General features: G+C 43.5%; 1 protein-coding gene across 3 annotated transcripts in view; it reads right to left on the bottom strand.

Annotated features, from left to right (window-relative positions):
• Positions 1-22911, bottom strand: part of LOC102455363 (poly(rC)-binding protein 3-like) — a 685006-nt gene that overhangs the window by 537901 nt on the left and 124194 nt on the right. Inside the window, exon 1 of one of the 3 annotated variants that reach the window (XM_075921614.1) lies at positions 2333-2351. The exons of the other annotated variants lie outside the window; for them this stretch is intronic. The gene's annotated coding sequence lies outside the window, so the exon portion shown is untranslated. Of the gene's footprint in view, positions 1-2332; positions 2352-22911 lie in introns of those variants that run through there. 3 annotated transcript variants of the gene reach the window in all.

Raw genomic sequence — 22911 nt, 5'->3', positions numbered from 1 at the left:
AACAAAATACATCTTTCCCTGGATTCCTCAAAGTATCAGTTGGTACTATTTCACCGAACCCATTTCTTGATGTCCAGCTATCTGACTGTATGCATCATAAAATACCAGTCTGAATGAGTTAGACAGATGCAGTGTTCTCCCATATTTAAATTCATAAGTGACAGGCATCCACAAACATAAAGCACTTCCAAAGAGCGTAATACAAACAGCATCCAGCTGGAGCTCTCTCACTCAGCAAGCATTTATCAAAATTCAGTATGCTTGCTTCACAAGAAGAGAGAATTGTATCAGCGCATAATAAATTAATTAACTTATCTTTGGCTTCACTTTGAGGCTGAAACATTGGCCTGTGAATAATTTGAACATTTTTGCTCCTGTAGGCTTATAGACTCGGTCAGCAGCCTGAGGAAAATGAACATCTACACCTACATAAGTTCATAGCTCTCGTCACAGGGATCTGTTTATTATCCAATGCAAAAGAAGAAAAAAAGAAAAGAGAGTGACAACATTAAGTATCATTCATGTTCCCAGCATAGGTGACTCATGGTAGCACTTGGGAGGTGACCTAGCCAAAATTTTAATTGCTAAACAGGGCCCCCCTCCCCTCCAGGCTTCCTCCCTGGTCCTCTGGGTGTCCGTCTGTGCACCCCTTTCTCAGTTTCCAGCATAGCTTCCAGCAGCTTAATGGTCGGGGAAAGGCTAAAGGTTGCCCCTGGGGCCTCGTACTCCCTTGCAGTCCTCAACAGCAGTGTTTTATCAGCCATGTCCTACTCTGAGACTTCCTAATGGCACTGGGGTCCTCACAACCCCTAGGTGGGAATCATCAGACCTTGTCATCCAGCCGCCTGATCAGAAGATTCCTAGCACCTGCCTGCCAAACTCCTCTCCACAACAGGGCTGGATGTTTACTTGGCTCCTAAAGGGGTGGACCTTGAAATGTCTCAGCACTTTGAGCAAATAAATCTTGAAAATTCTTGTTCCAATCAACGTTCACACTGATATTCTTTCAACATTTATTGGCAGGTCAGAAACTGAAGGCTGTAATCCCACAGAAACTAGTCATGAAAAAGTTTTCAACTGTATGTGAAGAACTCCTTGGCAGCAGCAAATAAAACCCCACAGTCCTCTCTCATGTTTAATAGATATAAGCAACTGAAAAGAGTATCTTGTCTGACAGCCAATCACCACCTTTCAAACTTGCAAGGAACAGAATTCTGCAGCTGCATCTTACAGAAAGCTAAATCCTTAAATGAGCTTTGCAGAGTTAGGTGAAGAATGAGCCTGCCAAAAGCTGCTTTCACTTGCTGCTGGCTCTGCTGAAAACCCTGGATTTGCTCTACCCAATACACCCAGGAAGTTTCATCTCATCAAAATGCTAGTCCTCTAGAAATAAACTAAAAACAGGGGAAGCCTTTGGAATGCAAGTTGTACACCAATGGACATAATGTCTTTGATCTCTATCTTCTTGGATAAACGTTACCTAGCAGTTTCTGCTAAGTAACAGACCACAGTAGTACATAGGAACAGCCATACTGGATCAGACCAAAGATCTATCTAACCTAATATCCTGTCTTCTGACAGTGCCCTATGCCAGGTGTCCCAGAGGGAATGAACAGGGCAGGTAGTCATCAAGCAATCCACCCCTTGTCACCCATGCCCAGTTTCTGACACACAGAGATTATGGACACTTCAGAGCATGGTTTAATAGCCATAGATGGGACCTTCCTCCACAAGAACTATCAAGGTTAATATCTGCATTATTGAGGGGATGCCCATGTTCCTAATCCCCCTTCCTCTTTCTCACAAGTCCCTCAGTCTATCCCTCTGGATTTCCCATGGCTTCTCTCTCCTTTCTCTGCATAACATCCACCAGATGCACCTCAAAATCCCCTTGCACTTTCCTGAATCTCCTTAGATTCTTGTGGTAGCTGCTACCCTAGCACTCAATTGCAGTTGCCCCATTGCAATGCAGTGGGGAAAAGCTACAGATTCCCTCAGTACATGGCCACAAGGAGAGCAGGATCTGGTTCTAAGACCTTAGTTATACAGCTCAAAATAAAGGTTACATGCGTGCCAGCAACACCTGCATTTATGAGCTATGCTATAGCATATTGTTTTAAAGCCATAAGTCACAGTGGTAAAATGCTTCATTCTGGAAAACCATGACAGTTTTCCAAATTCTCATGGCTAATCAGAATGCACTAGCTAGAAATTATACCCTAATGACATTTACAAGGAGAGGTTTATTTTACTAGCTGAGTAAGCTCTTCCAGTCTTTGCCACACTTCCACAGCAAGGGCAAGATTCTCTCCCTCAGAAGGATACCACTCACCACATTTTAGGTAAAGACACCATTTTCTGGGCAGCAATCCTCAACCTTCAGGAAGGAAAGTGAGTCTACAAAGGACTTTCCAGGAGGGCAATCAAGTGCCAAAGCTTAGACTGCAAAGTCCTGCCACCTGTGTTGCCATGAGTACAGGATCCCTACTGAAACTTCACAAGAAAATCCAGGCTATCTACTTAGATTGATGAAAGCTCAGTGTTCATCATCCCAGGAACCAGTGAATCACACCTGAATAGAGAATGAACACAAAGTGTGAATTAAGCCCTCCCTGAGGGCAGAGGGTCTTTGTGTAAACTAACAAGGGAACTGATGTACTGAAAATAGAAATATGAAGAAAAAGGTTAGATAAATAAGCACAGGGAAATTACATTGAGACTATAAGAAGCCAGACCCATACCCTCTCTTGAACAGATTAACCTAACATCAGGGCTAACATCTAACACAAATGAGCTCAGCAAAGAAAAAGATGAGTATTCAGTGGGAAGGGCTGGCGCATTCTCAAGTTCACAAATATTGACTACCAGCTAGATAGTGAAGCCTGTTACTGCAGGTGAGGTACTCCAGTGATAATGTAGAATATTGGTTCAGTGTGGCCACCTCTTGTAGTTTCATTGTGATTATCACAATGTTTTCGTAGTAGTTTTTTTGGTTTTTGGTAGGAGGAGGAATTTGTCTGATTACAAGAAAATCTCAGCTTTTTAATTAAATTATGTCCACCATTTCTGGGGGCTGAAAAGTATGAACTTTAAGGGCTCAAAACCTCAGAAGACAAAGAAAAATACAATTCAGTAATGCATTTATTATTTTTAAGAATAGACTGATTTGGGGGCAGGAGCTGAATAATGATTTTTGAACACGTGGGTTTGGCAAACCCACCAAATAGCCACACAGCGGAAATCCAAAGAGAAAACACAATCATTTTTGCCTGGGTAGGAGCCACAACGAAGTCACCCAAGTGATGTTACTGACATCACTTATCGGCTTCCTCTTTCTGACCTGGGATTGAAAGGAAAGAACTCAGAGAGGAAGGCAGAATCAAGTACTTCCTCTGCTTCAATAAGGGTCTCTCCTCTCTTTCTATAGGGACTTCCTTTTAGTCTGAGGTTTCTCCATGCTCCTTGCCAGCAGTATAAAGGATTCCTGGATTTCATGTATCAACAGCAAGGCCTGCCTTGTTGTATCACACAGTCTGAAATTTACAAAAGGGGATTTAGTCACTCTGGCTGTGTGCGCAAAGAGGCTTTACACTTCCCAAACACCAAGGCTATGTCTAGACTGCCATGATTTTCCAGAAATGTTTTTAACGGAAAAGTTTTCCATTAAAAGCATTTTCGGAAAAGAGCGTCTAGATTGGCACAGACACTTTTCCTCAAAAGCACTTTTTGTGGAAAAGCGTCCGTGGCCAATCTAGATGTGCTTTTGCGCAAAAAAAGCCCCAATCGCCATTTTCGCGATCGGGGCTTTTTTGTGCAAAACAAATCTCAGCTGTCTACACTGTCTACACTGGCCCTTTTGCGCAAAAGGGACTTTTGCCCGAATGGGAGCAGCATAGTATTTCCGCAAAAAGCACTGATTTCTTACAGTAGGAAGTCAGTGCTTTTGTGGAAATTCAAGCGGTCACTGTAGACAGCTGGCAAGTTTTTCCGGAAAAGCGGCTGATTTTCCGGAAAAACTGTCCAGTCTAGACACAGCCCAAGGGTGTGTCTAGACTACATGGCTCTGTCGACGAAGCCATGTAGATGAGTTTACTAGACATAGCAAAATGAAGCAGCGATTTAAATAATCGCCGCTTCATTTACATCAAAATGGCCACCGCGCTGTGCCAATCAGCTGTTTATCAGTACAGCATGGTAGTCTAGATGGGGATCAACCGACCCCAGATCCTTCTGTTGTCAGATCTTGTAAGCCTCGTTTAGCTATGTCAAGTAAACTCATCTATATGGCTCCGTCAACAGAGCCATGTAGTCTAGAAACACCCCAAAGGTCCTTCTCCTTGGGAAGAATCCTCAGCTTTTTATGAGATCAGAAGAAACCTGGTGACATGTCCAGTCCTCCATTGCCTACATCATGGAAGGGGAACTGGTGGTGGTGGGAGGTGAGTGTATGTGATAATGGCGGAGTGTTCTGCTTGCCCTGGCAAATTGGAGCTCAAAATCCAAAGGCTCTAATGACAGAACTTTGGGAAATCAGTTTTTGTCTTCGGTTCTGTACCACAAGACTAATGAGCTCACAAATGAACCCATATGGGTTATGGAAAAATAAAAAAGGGGAAATTTAAGGGATTTTATGGAATCCATCAAGGCTATATACTAGTCCAGAACCTGCAAATAATTACTGTAGTGATATCAAAAGAATTACATTGTGAGACAGGATAGGCTATTCAAGGTACAGAATGAATAATGCACCACTAACAATATGTTAAACGTTTTATTTTGTGGCTCTGGATAATAAGGTGAATGAAGAGCTTTTAGATTAAAACCCCGCACAAAACATAAGAATGGCCATACTGCAGGGCTACTCAATACACGGCCTGTGGGAGGCATGCGGTCCACGGCCCATTTGTTTGCGGCCCATGGTGTGGTTTGGGTTTACATGGGACTCAACATGCGGTCTGTGGGTAGAATCCTTTGAACATGGCCTCCACTAGGAACACACGCCACAGCAGCCAGGCATCTCCCAGGCGGGGTAAGCACTGAAAAATGCAAGCAGACAGGCTGGCTGGAACAGACAGGTACAGGATGTCAGTGTTTCTAGCTCCCAGAGAGGAGGTGCCGGGAGCACCAGGGCATTGTAGGAAGTGCTTTGTATCGATGCTCATCAGTGTAAAAGAAGCTATTTGCATATATATTTGCATTTATATGCAACCACACTTAAGTCGGGGCCCTCAGCATGTGCTGTGAGTATCATTGTGGCCTGCAGGGTTTCCAAAGTTGAGTAGCCCTGCCATAATGGGTCCATCCAGCCCAGTATCCTTTCTTACAGCAGTAGCCAATGCCACATGCTGCAGAGGAAGTGAACAGAACAGGTAGTCATCAAGTGATCCATCCTCTGTTGCCCTTTCCCAGCTTCTAACAAACTGGTTACAGGCACCATTCCTACACATCCTGACTAATAACCATTTATGAACCCATCCTCCATGAGTTTATTTAGCTCTTTTTTTGAACCCTGCTAAAGTTCTGGTCTTAACAACATCCTCTGGCAAGGAGTTCCACAGGTTGTATGCTGTGTGAAGAAATACTTCCTTTTAGGTTTTTTTTTAAACCTGCTACCTATAAATTTCATTTGGTGACTCCTAGTTCTTTTGCTATGGGAACAAAAGAATAACTTTTCTTTATTTACTTTCTCAACACCAGTCATGATTTTATAGATATCTATTAAAACCCCCTTTAGTCTCCTCTTTTCTAAGATGGAAAGTTCCAGTCTTATTAATCTCTCCTCATATGACAGCCATTCCAAACCCCTAATAATTTTTGTTGCCTTTTTCTGACCTTTTTCCAATGCCAATATATCTTTTTTTGAAATGAAGTAACCACATCTGCACAGAGTATTCAAGATGTGGGTGTACCATGGATTTATCTAGAGGCAATAAGATATTTTTAGTCTTATTCTTTATCCCTCTTTAAATCATTCCTAACTTTCTGTTTGCTTACATGCTAAAAAGAAGTAGAATTACTACAGTTTCTAACAAAAATTTGCCACATTACAAGTGGAAGTGAGTTATTATTAGACTCTCCTGCACTCTACCTTCCACGATGATTTGAAACCTAGCTAATGTTTCTTCATTTTGTTCCTTGGGAGAAGTAAAAGCTTTTCCTCTCCAACAGCTAAATACAGGCCTCAGACATCCAGACGCCAGATCTCCTCTGCAAATCAATACATTTGATGCATATATAAGTGAGTTGGGTGAATGAAGGATGGCCGGAAGGACGCTGGAGAAAAGGAAAGGCAAAAAGCTAAAGAGCTATTTACATGGCTTTAGTGATCAGTTTCTTCTCTTCCTCCATTCACCTATTTCCCATCTAACTCACCAGAATTGTCTCTGTTCTTCCGCCCTTATCAAGTGCCACCAATCTCTTCAACCACTCTTCCCTCCATACTGCCCAGAGGTGTTGTTCCATAGGAGGGAGTGATCCCTACTTCAATGGCTGCCAACCATTTCAGTTCTGTGACCCACTGATCGCAAATACATTATGCAGTATAAATCAATTGTGCTGCTGTGCAAATGGCTGCTTATTTGATTTTTAAAATGTGCAGCATAAATGTGCCCTATAATTTATGCTTTCATTCTTAACAAATAAATCTTTATCACTTATAATTACAAGGATGCCTTTTAAGAAAGGAGCTGTATGTACAGTGCTCTGTGGTTGACCCTGGAAAGATATCTGACATGTCTTTCATTCATCTCAGTGAAATGTAAATTGCTGCCATTATGTTTCAGAATTAACATACATAGTTAATTATTTCACTGGTGATCAATTTAGCAGAAATATCAAACCAGTGTGCTCATCCATCATGCTGGATACAGTGCCAAATAATAAGAGGAGGGCAGCTATTTGTCACTGGTTTCTGGGGAAAGAAAATTTCAAGCTTTCTCCCTACTCTTAGTACCCTCAGCGCCTATGCCAACAAACAAAAAAATGGGAAGAAAATGCATCCCTTCTGCAGCACAAAATTGCTTGAATGCAACCCCCCTAAATAATCTCCAGTGAGTTCCTAGATAAGAAAAGCCCTTGTAGCCCTTATCTTTAAAAAAAACCTCCCCAATTTCTACAATTGTATGTTTTCACACAAAAATCTGCAGCACAAAGAAAATCTGGGTGCAGAACACGTTAAATCAATATTAACATCAAGCTAATGAGCAAGGGCTGCTATACTGATTGTACTATTTATGCCCATATTTCTTTCAATAAGCACCTCTGTTTTAAGGTACTTCTTGTGGAGGAAATGCTAGAATGACAAAGATGAATGGGATCATAGAACTGAAATGGTTAGCAGCCATTGTAGTAGGGATCACTCTCTCCTATTGACAACAGCTTTGGGTAGTATGGAGGGAAGAGTGGTTGAAGAGACTGGTGGCACTTGATAAGAGGAGGAATAGAGACAATTCTGGTGGGCTAGATGGGAAACAGATTCTAGGACATGCTATAGCAGAATACACACCACTTTGCTCCTAAGACTCTTGGGAAAAATACTTTCTCCCTGTGTCCTTCAAGAGGCTCACAAGAATGGGGAGAAAGACTGTGGCTAGCAGTGAGGCTAGGAAATGATAGCAAAACAAAAGGGACTGAAACGGATCAATGATAGCCCCACTTCTGCACCTTTGGTGCTCCTTATGGAACAATGCATGTGCTTGAAATAGAAGCAGATGCTAGCAAGAATTGTACCACAACCTTTGTACCTGCACAGAGCACCCTTAAATTCAGTGGATCGACATATACGTTACTTATTCTCTCTGTGACTGTTTACCTATCTGTGAAATGGATACAGTATTTCCTATTTCAGATAGTGAGTGCCATATTTAAAATAAATAGTATATCCAAAGTGCACAGTGATGGGAAAGGTGTGACAGCCACTTTCATGTTCACAGCCAACAAATTGCCCTCATGTGGTTCCACCCGTCCTGCATGGATGGATGTTACTATGGTAAAAATGTTATTGGTTGTAGCAAATAAGAGTTATAAAATGTTTCAAAAAATGTCTCAGAAGAAATGCTTCATTTAAAGCCATTTGCCCTTTTTATGGCTGTGTTTGTTCCCCCCGAACAATTCATTACCGAACATAAAGATTTTAAAAAACAAGAACAAATTCCCTCATAGCCATTTCCTGGTAATTTATAACAAGAGGTTATTACCCACGTTTTCCTGAGTAAATGGCTTTAATGTCACAGAAGTATACAAAGCAAAAAGGCAAGGAGAGGTACTATGAGAAAAGTAACAAAAGACCTTCCTCATGTCTCAATAGGGCTACTATTTATGCTGCTACAATACCATTGTGAACTTCTGTTCTCAGGGATTCATAGTATAGCGCTGCTGTGAATGTTTGCACTAGGTAGAAACTTGGCAAATGGTTTCCTAATTCAGGAACAGATTTTTTTAAAAAAAATCCAAATTTAAAATCTTATTTGTGTTGCAGTACTGTACCTAAGTGTCCCTCCCAGTTCGGATCCCCATTATATTTCATGCTGTACAGACAAATAGTAAAAGAAAGTACCTACCCCCAAAGGATTTACAGGCTTTTATGAGTGCGCAGTTGGCTAAGACTGTCTGCACTAGCACTTTTGTCAGTATCACTCATGTTGCTCAAGTGTATAAACCTCCCCCCCCTCCCCCCAGTGACATAAGTTAGACCAACAGAAGCACCAATGTGGACAGTGCTATGTTAGTGGGAGACACTCTTCTGCTGCTCGTTGGAGAGGGGTTAATTACATTGACAGCAAAAGAGCAGTTCCAGGGGATCTTATAGTAGCATCAATACAGATATACTGCTTTAAGGTCTCCAGTGTAGACATGGCTTTAGACTTACATAGACTACACTTGTTGCTTCATTGTGGGCCAAATTTTCTCCCAATGTAAACTGGCATGCTGGTGTTGACTTTTAGGAACTGGTGCAGTTCCACAGAAGTAGAGTTTGGCCTAAGATTTGCTAACACCTGTTAGATCCTAAAGATCAGAAGAGCAGTAATCCCTGAAATTAAAATGAATTAACAGTTATAGGCTTCTGTGGAATAAGTTGTTCAAGGCTACTGTGAAAACAAGAGATTTGCCTGATAAATGGAAATGGTGTCAAAAGAAAATAATGCATGTATCAAAATGTGCCTTGCTTATAAGTATGACAATTCCTGAATGAAATTTAGTCACTCCTAAGTACGTATTTAGGCAATTCTAAATATTATGGTTACCAGACCACGACACAGTTCCTTTCAAAGTTTATCTCTTGAATCAGAACAATTCTGTACTTTATAACTTAACAACATATTTTTTAATTCTTTATTTTTCTTGATGTTTTAGAAAACCTTTAAAAAAAGGAAAAAGGATGTAGTATAACATGCCTGTCCACTGTCGCTAGTGGGGGTTGGACAGAATGAAAGGATGATAGCATCACAATTTGACCCAGTCTTTTGAAGGTCTGGGCCTAGTTCTGAAAACCTTAGTGGTGCTGAGTAACATTTTCTCCTACAGTAAATCCTCCTGAAGCCAGGGTAACTCAGTGGGAATAAGAGTAAAATACTCAGAAATAGTGTTCTTTCCCTAATATTTCCCCTGAAAAATGGGAATAAGTGGTTGTTTTCCATATAGCAAAAGGTTACAAGGAGGATGCAACAAGTTTCTGTATGAGTACTGCTGTTGTTCCCTGTGTTTCTTAGTAATCTGCGGAAGAGAGTGAACAGTAGCAGGCAAATGACACAATTAGTCAAGGTTATCAGGAACTCCAGAGGGACAGACTCCCCAACTAATGAAGGTGAATGGGCATTACAGTAGTAGATAACATTCACCATTGGCACATGCAAAGTATTGCACAGTAGAAGGAATAAATGGAAGTGCCCATGGACATCACTGGGTTGTAAATTAAATGCAAGTATGCAGCTAAAAAAAGGGAGCTTCATTGTGGACAATTCAATGGCAATGACTGCTCAGTGTCAGCAGTGCCTCAAACAATATGTAAAGATACAAAACAAATAAATTGAAGCCACTGAAAATATTATGATGCTATTGTATAAGTAATGGTCTCCACCAACCTGGAATAGTGTGTTCTCTCGTCACCCTAGCTCAAGGCAATCTAAAATAAAAGATTTCTGTAATGGGCGGTCCTACAGGCATCCCACCCTCCGTTTCCTCTCCTTAGGGCTCTTCCAGCTTCATACCTCTGCTACACCACAGACCATTCTAAACCAAGTTCACATATTTATCCTTCTGAACTCTCCATTAAGCCCTTTCCAGGCCCTTCTGTGTAGAGTGCATTGGCAGGTCACTTCCAGTTCAACTTCTCTGGAATCTTCTATCACCTGGTGTCTCAGGGCCTCCAGTAAGAGGATTCTGCTCTCATCGTCCTTCTCAAAGCCTCTGCTGAAATCTACCCTTCCATCCCATATCTTACCACTCAGGCCTCTTCATTATCTCCCATCCATTACCCAGCTGAGGAGACATGTTTTGTGTGTCACTAAAGGGCCAGCCATCCTGACACAGATTGAAAGATTAAAAATATATTAGAGGCAATGAAACATACTAAGATCAATTACAAATATTGGGACTGTTTTGTTTAAAAATTAGATGAAAAATATACACAATATTTGAGACGCTAAATCAGGCACAATAACATTTTTAACAATGCATGGTTTAACCCATGGAACCTATTGTCACAGGATGTCACTGAAGCCAGGAGTTCTCTGGGGTTCAGAAATAAGACGAGACATTCATATGTAGTCATAATTACATCCTGCTTCAGGATAGATTCCAACCAGTATTTATTGGAGGTTACAAAGAAGCTTTCCCATTAAGCAGATTATGCCATGAAAGTTCGCTGCACAGTTTCCAGCTGTTTTTTCTGAGACACATGAGGAACTGACTACAATAAGAAACAGAGCGCTAACTAGTTTGATCTGGTATGAGAATTCCCTGTGTTAAATGACTCTATAAAGAAAACCATCTTGTTTCCTAATTAAGGGCAGTCTTGTACCATTCATGTCAACAAGAACTTTGTGATCAACTCCAAGAGGAGCACACTTGGGCCCTGGAGTACATCACTGCAAAGAAGATGAGAAATTATCTCTTCTGCATATTTATTCTAAATGAAATACTTGCGGTCCAGTACTGCAAGCACTCAGCACACATATCTCCCATTGACTTCAATGGGCAGCATACAGTATTTTGATTTAATTCTGCCTCTAAGCAGCAGTTGGGGATAGAAAAACTCTCCTTGTGATACATTTCCTTACTGTAAGATTACAGACATTAACAGTAATGAAAGAACAAACACTAAAAAAAATGCATATCACTTAGACAAAATAATGGAAACCATAAATCACTGATGTGTCAGGATTAAATGTGAAACCTTTAATTATGCATTTAATCATTTTTTCAGTCCTCCCCACCCCCTCCGCAGTAATGTTCAAGAAGCGTCAGTGAGATCTGGGGAATACTTTTGTTTTATATGCAGATAGCAGAAGTAATATAATTATAGATGCTGTTAAGGATACCTTGGATTCTTAAAATTTAATCTTTATTTACACTTTTACAGACTAGCACTTCTTTTGCATTCAATCATAAGTTCTGACCCTTGTTGAATAAACGTGTGTCATATCAAACAGCAAATTTCTATTACATAGAAACCATAAAATAATTGTTTTAATGAAAAACATTTAAATGAGGAAATACATGACACCTCAGGAAATAATTTACTATTTTGTGGAATATACAGTGTTTGGATATTCCATCAGATTAAAAATGTAGTACCTCACTTATTACAATCTCTAGTATCATCTTATGTAGTACAATATAGTAGAGTCAATAAAAGAGCATGCTACAGTACTGTTACCCTTTCACTGAAGGTCCATTTACACACATGCTCGTGTGTAGAATCCCAGCACTACACACCTAGGTGGCATTGGTGTAAACAGCAGTATGTACACGAGGCATGTCTTAGGCAAGTAGGTTGCGCTACATGCTTGAAACCAATGGTGTATACCCATCATGGGGTCACTGCACACCCAAACAGTGTCTCCCACACCATTATTTTTAGCATTGTATCATCCTGCCTCCTTGCTACTGCTGGTTTTTTTCTTCACCTCAGTGAAAGCACCTGGCAGCAGGGAGGCAGCAGTAAATTCCTGAAGCTTTTCACTGAGGTGTGCAACTATATTCTAGTGCCTTAACTCTATATACTGATATAACTGTAGATGAAGCCTGAGTGGCAACAGATGTTCATAGCCTTCCAAGCTAGCTTCTCAACAGAGGAGAAATCAGTGATGTAGAGTCTGGATATATTCTTGGCACAACTTATTTTATCAATACTGTTTACTCCTGTCCTAGAACAAAGTGGTCCCTTCTTTCAGAATTGTAAGTCAAGCACAAATGCTTGGGTCCCCAGGACCACTCACGGGAAAAAACTGGCTCTCGTCAAAGATATGAAAGCACAGAGCAAACACCCCTGCTGTTTGCACAGCTCCCCTCAGAGAACCAGCAACAACAAGACTAACAATGCAGCTTTTCATCAGAGACTAAAATCTTGCTTGTATGCAAAGAATGTGTGTACCAGGACTAGATGGTGATCTATCATAACAATATTTATACGATGGATTTTTCCTTCCCATGGGAAGGAGAAAATACCTAGGAATATTTACCACCCTTTTGTTCTATCATGGGGTGTGGATAGGCATTTCCCCTAAAATTCCCAGGTGGACCTGTCTCTGCTGAAAGAATAACAGAGCAGTACTACAGGTTGAACCTCCAAAATCCAGGACACTCTGGTCTGGCAACATCCGTGATCCTGATGGACCATAGATGTTGCCAAACCAGAGTATCCCAGTGCCTAGGAGTGCAAACCCCACCTTCACAGAGCCCTGGTTAGGCAGGGCAGCATCGGGACCAGCGAGCCCTGTCCCCAGGGAGTGCTGGCTGGGTGGGGCAGAAGCAGGGCAGCTAACAGCAAAAGCAAGAGAGCCGGCAAGCCCCGTATCCCAGGGATCTCCAGGTGACCGTGCAGAAGCAGGGCAGCCAGCAAGCCCTGTCCCCAGGGATTCCAGGGTAGGCATGGAAAATGTGAGGTGGTGGTGGCAGGGGAACTCCATCCCCAGGGCGCCTCAGTGGGCCAGAGCCCAAGTCCAAGCCATGCAGGCTGGAGCCCAGTGGCAGTGGGGCCAGAGCAGTGCCAACCGCAGGGAGGAGGAGCGTCCTGGGAGACCAATGGCAAGGGACCTCCTCATATCTTCCAAATTCCCTCATTCGGGATGGATCAAGTCCCGAAAGTGCCAGACAAGGGAGGTCCAACCAGTATCTTTTTCCTGAGGAATGTTCACAGCGCTGGGGGAGGGAGGGTGAAAAAAAGGCAAAACTGCATCCTGCTTCTTACTCCAACTCATCCTGTCCACACTCCCCCTCTGCAGATCCCAGACACATATAATGTTCAACAGAGTCTGAAGGAAATCCATGCCTGAAGTGTCCTTTTCACATATGGATCTAGGGGACACCAACTTGCTCGAGGTTGATAAACTTTGGACAGGTCCCATAAGCCACTCACTTAGGAATGAGAAGCAGCACTGCAGCAGGTTTTGAAGTCTCTGCCTCTAAAATGTTTGGACCAGGAAAATCCAGGAAGCCGTACTGTTCATTTAGCAAGTGGATTAAATCAGAAGTTTGCTTCCCAGATGGCTAACTTCTCTTTGTTTTCAGTAAACACTTCCACATTTAATAAAAAAACCAGGGGAAGTAGGGTGCCTATCTCTGTAGTATTCCTTATTTCTTTCTGGTATATCCCCTCTTACTCACATCCCCTCTACACTTCATAGTCCTAAACTTTTCATTCTTTCTTCATACAGAAATCCTTTCTCGGCACTACAAAATGTTGTTGGCCTGTACCAGACATCTTTCTTTGAAATGGACTGGTCAGAATTCAGCACATTTCAGGGAGCAGTCTCCACTTCAAGCAGTTCCTCCTGTTTTCTGATAGATGAGAGGTCAGCACAGGGCTGACAGTTTTCTTTTCCATTTCCTTTAGGAAGTATGTGCATCAGGTGCAGATGGTGGAAAAAGAGGCATTGAAAAAGACATACAAATGGCATCCTCCATGAGAATGACATTATTAGGTGTCAGAGGAGTGGGAAGGGAACATTAACAAAGCAGTGAAATGCACTATTAGTAGGAGAAGCAGACAGGAAACATGTAGCCTTGAGGGTTTTGGAGCTTCCACCTAATATCATTATCCAAATGGACAGCTGAACAGCAAACAGGGTAAAATAAAGTGGCATTAATTACCACATGTACGCTAATTATATTTGTTTTAATTGCATATCAAAGGGCAGAAATCACCAATAAAATCAATGGAGTGACACTGAGGTGAATTTGCAACCTTCCCTTCTCAAGTTTTTCTATTAAAGGACAATGCTATCAAAATTTGACCTCTCCTTTTAGAATACTTATACAGTGACTATAAATAAATGCCTTTTTGATGGCATCTTGTCATTGAGTCCTGTTTCAATTTAATCAGCATTAGACAAACAAAATTCTATCAAAACAAACAACAGCTTTATGGACAGTTTTAAAATAGCCAGGAATTTTATATTTTATGTAATGTTCATTTTTAATTGCTCACAGGACAAAAATATTTTACTACTGATTAATTTAATATGGTTTACTTAGCAAAATGTGACTAGTAGTGAAAATCATATAATTTCTACTGCTTTCTGTCTCAAAGTTAATTATATCGTTATATAGAAATAAACTGCAATGCTTGAATAATTTATATATGAAAATTTCCATGGAGCAGTCTGGAGATTTGTAATTTTTAGAATTGGTTAAATTTTTCCAATTACATTTTTTTGACAGAATTTTTTTTAAACAAAAATGGGAAAAAATACCTTTCCTTCAAAAATTTCTGTATTCCAGCTTGTTAATTCGAAGGCAAATGTAACCATTTTCAATTAAAATAGTATTTTAAATTGAAAACATTTTGGATTTGTTTGCCAAAATTTGAAAAGCTCAGAAAATTAAAAAAACAATGTGATGAAAACAAACACAATTATTTTCATCCAAAATGTTCATTGTTCTCAAAGAAAATTCTTGACCAGTGCTTGTTACTCTAATGTCACACTTTGAATGGAGGTCTATAAAACACACATTTGTTGCATCAGCTCAGAGGAAATAATGTTAAGTGTAGTATATTACTGGACATTAAATTGATTTGCCCTATGAAAAATCTTTCAGGGCTGGATTGCAGAATATGGTGGAAAAAAAAAATCATGTTCAATGCTGTTTGATGAGTGTGGATTAGTTTTTTAAAGTACCCATTTGCTCCCCTTCTGCACTGGGACAGATTAAAGTAGCTTGAATTGTGCTTTTAGCTGTGTCTGATGCCAACAACCCATCAGGTCTATTCTGGCATCTGGGAATCACAGTATATAGATTCTTTCTTCCAAGCCTTTATAATGGAGACTGGGGGATATATTTGGCGTAGGAACTGCTACCATGGGCCTAGTACTGCACTCGAGATTCTTCTAAATAGAAGACCTCTTAGAACCAGAGTAGGGGCTCCATAGATTTTCAAGACGCTAAGAACAGGACACAGAACCTGTGCCCCTTGTCTCATTTCCTTTACTTACATGTATACATAAGCAGCATTAAGAGTTTGACCCCCATAATTTTATCTGGTTGAGTGATCGATTAATTTCTTAGGCAAAATATAAGGTCTTATTAGCTGAAAGGATCTATATTAGCTGAAAATCGGATTAGTTGAGCTCATTTGTATCTCATTATTGATACCAACTCTCTGGGGGTATGTCTACACTACCCTCCTAGTTCGAACTAGGAGGGTAATGTATGCATACCGCACTTGCTAATGAAGCCCGGGATTTGAATTTCCCGGGCTTCATTAGCATAAGCGGGGAGCCGCCATTTTTAAATCCCCGCTGCTTCGAACCCCGTGTAGCGCGGCTACACGGGGCTCGAACTAGGTAGTTCGGACTAGGGTGCCTATTCCGAACTACCGGTACACCTCGTTTCACGAGGAGTACCGGTAGTTCGGAATAGGACCCTAGTCCGAACTACCTAGTTCGAGCCCCGTGTAGCCGCGCTACACGGGGTTCGAAGCAGCGGGGATTTAAAAATGGCGGCTCCCCGCTTATGCTAATGAAGCCCGGGAAATTCAAATCCCGGGCTTCATTAGCAAGTGCGGTATGCATACATTACCCCGCTAGTTCGAACTAGCGGGGTAGTGTAGACATACCCAGAGAGGGTAGCCATGTTAGTCTGTATCCACAAAAACAACAAGGAAGCCTGTGGTACCCTTTAAGACCAGCAGATTTATTTGGGCATATGCTTTCGTGTCAGTTTTTGCCCATGAAAGCTTATGCCCACATAAACCTGTTAGACTTTAAGGTGCTACAGGATGCCTCATTATTCATACCGTTATTTCATTTTAAATGCCATTCAATGCAACAAAAATAGAGCGTGATACTGTGCCCATGCAGCAGTCATTGACATCAGAGGTATCGGCCTAAAGGCTTGTTTTCACACACAGCGCTACAGCAGTGTAGCTCATTGATGCAGCTAGGCCACAGGAGCACTTAAGTGAAGATGTTACTACACTGATGGGCACAGTGAATCCACCTCCCAAAGAGGCTCTGTTAATGGGAAAATCTCTCCCTTCAACAGCACTGTCTACACAGGAGGTTAGATCAGTATAACTATGTTGCTCAGAGGTGTGGAAAAATCCACATCCCTGAGCAAAATAGTTATACTGATATAGTCTGTCATGTGGATCTAGCCTCAGATGCATAAATGCAACTTCCTCTGAATTCAAGGAAAGCCACATATGTACACCTAACTGCAAAAATATTACTCTGAGAAGCTGAGTAATAATAAAAAATAAGATGTCACCCTCAATTAAACATTCATTTAAACCAACAGTGTGTTTACAATATCCACACATGCTCTCCACTTAAATGTGAAATATGTGACACACCCCAATTTTACTCTTAGTTTTAGTGTGTCCTTTTAATTTCCTGTGATTTTATAAGGTCATGTTCTGACAAGCCATGCCTTTCTCACTACAAATTTTCCCAAACGTAAATATTTAGACATTGGATCACACCAAATACACCACATTTATAAAATGGAAGAAGCAATTCCACACACTCTATGTGGACTATATTACTGATTTTACCACTCTCACAGCAGTTTGAATACTAATCAGTTGAACACTCAGGTATCTCCAAGGGAGACTAACCAAAGATCACCTGAGTGAAGCTCTCGGACAATGGCAATACTTGTTAATACCTTATATATCATAGTCTGCCTTCTGCAGAAAAAGTAAATATTTTAGATCCCTTGCATTTATTGTCAAAATATACTTTATTGACAAAGTTTGGCTTTTTCCATAAAAGATGTACTATTGATTTTTTTGGCTGGTTTGTCCTAACACACTTACATGATTGCATGCAAAGAAAACAGATGGTCTGTGTTACAGTAATTTGATTTCTTCCAGTAAACATTACTCATGATACAGAAAATGCTTATGTTGATCTCTTTGAGGATGATGGGTGTGCTTTGCATCTATCTTTAAACAAAGTCTGTAATTCTGCTCTGGAAGCAGAACAGCAGTTTCAATTTCCAAACAAATCAAATAAAATCAGGCACTCTAATGCATCATCCCTCACTTAAGACTCTGACACCGGAGAGATTCATTTTAACTTTTCTCTGTGCCACAAGTGCTGAATAAAATAAAGCACTGAACCCTTATTACTCCTTTAAAAAAAAACATAATCACACCTTAATAAGGAAGCCTCTTCTATCTTCCAGAGAAGCAGCAAAAGCCTTAGATCATAATACAGAGTGCAATGTCCTCTCAATGCACCTGCCGATCTCCCATTGAAAGCTATGTAGGTTCATCATAAAGAAAATAATTACTTTGGGGTTTTTTCTCAATGTTTCCCTTGAATCAATTTGTACCACTTGAGACAAACCAAGAACACAGCTACAGTAAACTTAGGGTGTGTCTACAGTGCACTGTTATTTCGGAATAACTAGTGTTATTCCAAAAGAACAGTGCAAGTGTCTACATGGCAATTCTGTTATTTTGAAATAATATTGAAATAATGGGCAGCTTATTCCAACTGCTGTAAACATCATTTCATGAGGAATAACTCCTCTTCCAAAATAGCTATTTTGAAATAGCTGCAGTGTGGATGCTCCACTGCTACTGTTTCAAAATAGCTCCTCACCAGAGACATTCTAAGGGTGTGTCTAGACCAGTGTTTCCCAATTTTATTTGGCCGAGGAACCCTTTTCAGCTTTTCAGAATTTCAAGGAACCCCTAGGCTTATCAAGCAAAAAAGGTAGGAGGCTGGGGAGGAGAGAGGGACCCACCAATTCATGAAAATCACATTCCTTCCCCAAAACACCCCCCCATCTCCCTTCTGTGAGGCCTCATTCGCTCTGTTCCCCTCCTCTCCATCACTTGCTATCCCCAGCCCTTATACCTGTCTCAACCTAGTGAGAGTGAGGTGTGTGGTGGGAATGAGGGATTTGGGTGTGGGAAGGGGTGAGAAGTACAAGCTCTAGGAGGGAATTTGGATGCAGGAGAAGGGGCTGTTGGCTCGGGGAGGGGGCTCTAGGCTGGGGAGCGTTGGGTTCAAGTGGAAGCTTGGGGTGCTGAGCAAGCCAGGGCTTGTGGATGTGAGGGTGCAGGAGTTTGAGCTGGACATGTGAGGGACTCAGAGCAAGGAGGCTGTGAGTATGATGGGCTCAGGACACAGATTTGTGATGTGTAGATGGTGGAGGAATGTTGTGGCAGAAGACTGAGGATGTGGGGATGCAGGAGTGTGGGGATGTAAGAGGCTCAGTGTATGATAGGCTCAGAATTGGGGTCATGTGGTGCAGGAGTGTTATGATGCTGCAGTGAAATGGGGGTTTGGTCCCAATTGGGGGCTTGTTGGCCTGGCTTCATTTTTAAATAAAATATTATGTCAAACTCAAAAGGTTTAGTATTGTCTTTATATATGAGAGGGGTGAGGAACCTGTTTTGAGTCAGGGGTTACTGACCCACAGAAAAGTCAGTTGGGGCCACACAAGTGAGATGCCAAAAAACAAAAAAAAGCTCCTCCAAAACCCCCCAAGCCTCACTAATGTGGTCCCAAATGTGCTGGTGGGGGTAGGGGACAGAGTGCTAGTGGGTGCTGGGGCTGGGGAGAGGGTGCTGCTGGGTGGAAGGATGCTGGCTCAGGTGGCAGGGTGCTGGGGCAAGGTGCTGGGACAGGCAGGTGGCAGGGTGCTGGGGTCAGGGACATGGTCCTGCTGGGCACTAGGGTGACTGGCAGGGTGCTGGGACAAGACACAGGGTGCTGCTGGGTGCTAGCGTGGATGGCAGGGTGCTGGGGCCGGGGCCAGGGCCGGGGTGGTGCTGAGTCCTGGGGTGTGAGACAAGGTGCTGGGGCCAGGGCGGTGCTAGGGTGGATGGCAGGGCTGCCAAGGAGTGGGATAGGGATGGGGTGCAGGATCTGGGAGGGAGCTGGGGGGTGGAAGGGGACAAGGTCCGGGTCGTAGGTAGGGTGCAGAAGCAGGCTGGATGTAGGGTGTCTGGCTACGAGGGAGGGTGCGAGGAGGGGACTTGGGTAGGAGTTGGACCTCCCTGATCTGGCACCCTCTGGACCTCACTGGTCCCAGATGAGGAATTTTTGGACCAGGGGAGGTCATTTCAAGGCTCCTGGTTCCCCCCCCTTCCCCACTAGGCTTCTTTGCACCTCTATCCCCTGCAACCGAACTAAGCTGCCCACCCCTGCTGGTTCCCTGCACTTCCCCCAAAACCATCCCCCACAATCCAAGGGAGTGCAGCACCAGTTCTCTGCAGCCCCTCACAATCCAACTGAGCTGCCTGTCTGTTCAGTATGCCCTCCCCATCCACCTCAGCCCAGCTGAGCCCTGCACTGGTTCCCTGCATGCCTCCCCCACAGCACGGCTGAGCCCCGTTTCCCTGCACCTCCTCCAAGCCCCACAAAACTGCTGAGCCAAGAGCCAATTCCCTGTCCCTTCCTCCCCTTGAGTCTAGCCCCGGTTCCCGGCACCTCCCTCCTCCTGCAGTCAAACTGAGCTCTGAGCTCCACACACATACAAACACACACACACACACACACCACCCCAGCCCCCCAGACCTCCCCACTCTGCAACCCAGCTGAGCTCAGTTTCCTGCACCTTCCCCCAAACCATGTAGACATGCTGAGCCAGTGCTGATTCCCTGCCCCTGCCTTCCTCCCTCCTCTTGGCTGTGTCTACACTGGCATGATCTTGCACCAAAGCGTCCATTCTTGCGCAAAAATTTGCTGCCTGTCTACACTGGCCGTGTGTTCTTGCGCAAGTACACTAACGTTCTCATGAACAAAATCAGGGCTTCTTCCGCAAGAACTATGATGCTCCCACTCAGGAATTAGTCTTTTTGAGCAACTATTCTTGCACAAGAGGCCAGTGTAGATAGGCAACATGAATTTCTTGAGCAAGAAAGCCGTATCGCTAAAATGGCCATCAGCACTTTCTTGGGCAAGAGAGTGTCCACACTGCCATAGATGTACATGGAAGAGTGGATGTGTTCTTGCACAAGAAACAAGCAGTGTAGACATAGCCTAAGAGTTTCCTCACATGAGCAAAATGAATTTTGTGTTGTGCACCAGTATTGAGTTCATATGGCTTGTTTGGATGCGCCACCCAAGTTATTAATACATATGTTTAAACCTCTACCTTTTCCCTCTGCTGCCATGTCAGCTCCCCTGGTGCCTGCTGCCCCCCCACTCCTCACCCTCCTCTGCTGTCCTGACTCCTGCTCTTCTCACTGTCCTCAGCCCTCCTGCAACCTGTCCCCCTCCACCAGCCCTTCTCTCCTCCCCATGCCCACTCCTCCAGTAGCCCCACTCTGATCATGTGAGCTACCCCTCCTCATCCCCTCTTCTAACACCTCCCTCTACAAACCTGCCCTGCCTCTCTCCTCTGATGGTGGTCCCTCCACTGCAGGTGTCTGCCCTTCTGCTTCACCCCCAGAATCCCCTGGCACCTGCACCTTCCCTTAGCCCTGCACCCTCCTGGTGCCTCCCCCTTCCCTCACTTCCCCTGCCCCCTTTGCTCCATTTTTCCCTGATGCCCACCCCTCACCACTCTCTGCCCCCATTCCCCTCATGCCCCTGTGCCCTCTCACATGACTTGCTCCATCCCAGCCTTCCTCATGCCCACCCCTTCTTTCAAGCCTTCTCCTAGCACCTCCCGTCACCCTTCTAGCCCCCAATGCCCTTACCCTCTCCCCTCCCAGCATCACCCTGTCCCCCTCCCACTGACACCTCCCCTCCTGCCCTTTTCCTCATTGTCTGCACTTGGTCCCCTGCTGTTTCTCTCCTCCACCCCTGTCCCTTTGGTGCCTCCCCCTTCCTCTCCGCCTCCACACAAGCACCTTTCTCTCCAGCCCTTCCCCTTTCCCTCTGCACAAGCCCCGCCCCTTCCCTTTCCCTCTTTCTTTCCCATACCTTCTGCCTTCCACTTTGTGGGGCCGGAGTCTGTGCTCTGTCTCCGGACTCCGAACCCGCAACTCAGCCATGCAGCGCATCACAGCGCCCAGCAAGTTTAAAATCCCGGGCTGTGATGTTATGTCACGTCCGGGCGTCTCCCCACCCGCTGGTTTGAGTATGCTGCGCAGGGCAGCAGCAGACAGCGACGGGGAGCTCAGGGAAGGTTGCGCATGGCAGGGACGGGGACGGGGGAGAGACGCTCTGGGGCCAGGGTGGGAGGATGCGCGGGGGGGGGGGAGGGTCAGGACCCGCTCCAGCTCCAAATATTGCTGGAGCTTGGGCACCACAAAACTCGCTGCCCACACCTCTGCTGGCTAGCCAGCTCTCTCTCTCTCTTTTTCAGAGGGGGCGGGGGAGCACTGGCTCCTCGCGGAACCCCTCGTTGTGCTCCGCGGAACCCCAGGGTTCCCCGGAGCACCAATTGGGAAACACTGGTCTAGACTATACGGTTTTTTCAAAAAAGGTGGCCTTTTTTCAAAAAAACTTCCCCTGAGTCTAGACTGCTGCCACATTTTTTCTAAAGTAAATTGAAAGAACGTGGAAAACCTCATTTTACCAGAAATAACACCTTTTTTCGAATGTGCTCTTTCAAAAAAAGGTGCTATGTAATGCAAACTGTGCTTGTTCAAAAGAGAGCATCCAGACTGCCTGGGTACTCTCTTTTGAAAAAGCGGCTTGCTTTTTTGAAAGTACTGGTTGTAGTGTAGACCCTCTCTTTTGAAAGAGGCTTTTTCTAAAGTATCTTTTGAAAAAGCCTCTTTCGAAAGTGGCTTGTAGTCTAGACGTACCCTAAGTAATTTCTCTCCAGTGCTTCCTGGGGCTCTAAATGAAGATAGATTTTGCTCATCTGCTTTTGCTTTTAGTGAGAGTTGAGAGTTCTCAGGACCTCATAGTAGATGTGCAAATCCCTTAGAGCTGTGCTCTTCATTAAGTATCCTCTTGCACCATGTTCTGAAGTGAGTTAATTCACCTAAAATAGCTCCTCATTGCTCACAATTCAGTGAGATGTTTCACTTACTCACTCTTCAAGTCAATTAAAATATTTGGCACCCAGCCCTCAGTGCCACTCAGGCTATGTCTACATTACGTGTTTTGTCAGAAGAGGCAATGCAAATGAAGCGCTGATTAGCATTTTCTCACATATGGATTTTTGCACAAAACGTCCACGTCTACACTGCATGTTTTTGCACCAAAACCTCTTACGCAAAAAAGGATTGGAATAGATTATGCAAATGAAGTGTGAGAAAATGCTAATCAGTGCTTCATTTGCATTGCCTCTTCTGATAAAACATGTAGTGTAGACATAGCCTCTGAGCAT

Source organism: Pelodiscus sinensis, chromosome 2 (assembly GCF_049634645.1).
Source record: "Pelodiscus sinensis isolate JC-2024 chromosome 2, ASM4963464v1, whole genome shotgun sequence".
In the NCBI taxonomy this organism is placed as follows: domain Eukaryota; kingdom Metazoa; phylum Chordata; order Testudines; family Trionychidae; genus Pelodiscus; species Pelodiscus sinensis.
Note: the sequence above shows the minus strand (reverse complement) of the source record. Positions and strands in the feature narration are given on the sequence as shown.